General features: G+C 42.8%; 1 non-coding gene across 1 annotated transcript; it reads right to left on the bottom strand.

Annotated features, from left to right (window-relative positions):
* Window positions 1-804: 804 nt before the first annotated feature.
* On the bottom strand, window positions 805-911 carry LOC148803353 (small nucleolar RNA R71). The gene has a single exon (XR_016081676.1). It is a non-coding gene; the product is annotated as a small nucleolar RNA R71 (small nucleolar RNA).
* Between the last annotated feature and the right edge of the window lie 865 nt (window positions 912-1776).

Raw genomic sequence — 1776 nt, 5'->3', positions numbered from 1 at the left:
AGGGTAGCTTGCTTATTAGGAATTAGGGTTTTGATTTGTTTAATATTTCGTTTTATCAGATAACAAATGGTTGATTCATTACTAGTAATTGTTGGATCAATCCTCATGGGAACGATACTCTACTCATCATTGTATTACTTGATCGGCTAGTGCACTTGCTAGTGTAATCTATATGCATCAAGTTTTTGACACCGCTGCTGGGGATTTATCACAACAATATTAGGAACCATTTGTCATTGTTAATCTGATTTTAATTTTATACATTATGTTTCTGATATGTGTGCATTAGCCTCTCTATGACTATGACTTGTACAGTTTATGACACGCAGAAGTGAAAAGGAGAGCATCACCTACGATCCTGATATTGAAAGAACTCTCTGTCGTCGCCTTAGAGCTTCTAAGCAAGGGAGAGCTGAAAGTGCAAAGATGGCCGAACAAAGGACCACGATGGATTATGCCAAACCAACCCTTACCGGGGCAGCCTCGAGCATTGTGAGACCAGCAATAGCTGCCAACAATTTTGAAATCAAACCAGCTATAATTCAGATGATTTAGAATATAGTTCAGTTCTGCAGCTTGGCTCATGAAGATCCGAACACTCACATCGCCAACTTCTTGGAAATATGTGACACATTCAAGCACAACGGGGTTAGTGATGATACGGTGAGGCTCAAATTGTTTTCGTTCTCATTGAAGGACAAGGCTAAGACGTTGCTGAACTCTCTCCCTGCTGGATCGATCTCTACTTGGGATGAAATGGCCAGTTGTTTCCTATCCAAGTATTTCCCTCCGTCCAAGATAGCAAAGATGAGGAATGATATCACCACCTTCTTTCAGCAGGACGGAGAGTCATTGTATGAGTCATGGGAGTGTTACAAAGAATTACTAAGAAAGGTCACTCATCATGGACTTCCCATATGGCTGCAAGTTCAAACATTTTATAATGGGTTGACCGAAGCCAACAAAACTATTATAGATGCTGCAGCTGGGGGATCCATTAATAACAAGACCCCTGAAGTTGCCCATGCACTCATTGAGGAGATGGCTGCAAACAACTACCAATGGCATTCCGAGAGAACCCAAGTTAGGCGACAGCTCGGACTTCATAATATAGACACCTATATAGCACTGTCTGCACAAATTGGTGCCCTCAACATGAAGATAGATGAAATGCAGTTGGCAGCCATGCATGTTCAGACCATAGCCTGTGAATGGTGTGGGGGAGGTCACATCAGCATTGAATGTCAAGTCGGAAATTAGTTCATGCAGTCCCCCGAGCAGGTAGATTATGTTGGTAACTTGCAAAGGCAGCAAGGCAATCAGTACCCTCGTGCTTTTAACCCTGGATGGAGGAGTCACCCGAATCTGTCTTAGAAAAATCAAAATGCGGTGAAACCCTTCCCCCAAAATTTCAATCAGCTAGAGAAGAAATCCAATCTAGAGGAGATGATGACCAAGTTCATAGCAAGTGCAGAAACGAGATTTCAGAACCAAGAAGCATCAATCAAGAACTTGGAGAATCAAGTGGGGCAGTTGGCACGATGATATCTGCTGGAGCACTAGGAACTTTACCCAGCAACACTGAGGCAAATCCAAGAGAGTAGGTGCAGGCCATTACCTTGAGGAGTGATAAGGAGCTGCAAGAGGTGGAGAAGAAAGCAAGTTGGGTGCAACGCTAGAAACCGAAAAGAAGGAGGAAGAGCAATCTGAATCAAAGAAAGAGAAAAGTCAACAGCCGTAAGTACCATTTCCGAATAGGCTTAAGCAACACAAATT

This window comes from Nelumbo nucifera, chromosome 1 (assembly GCF_055504915.1).
Source record: "Nelumbo nucifera cultivar China Antique chromosome 1, China Antique-T2T, whole genome shotgun sequence".
NCBI lineage: Eukaryota > Viridiplantae > Streptophyta > Magnoliopsida > Proteales > Nelumbonaceae > Nelumbo > Nelumbo nucifera.
This window is presented reverse-complemented; position numbering and strand designations above follow the sequence as displayed.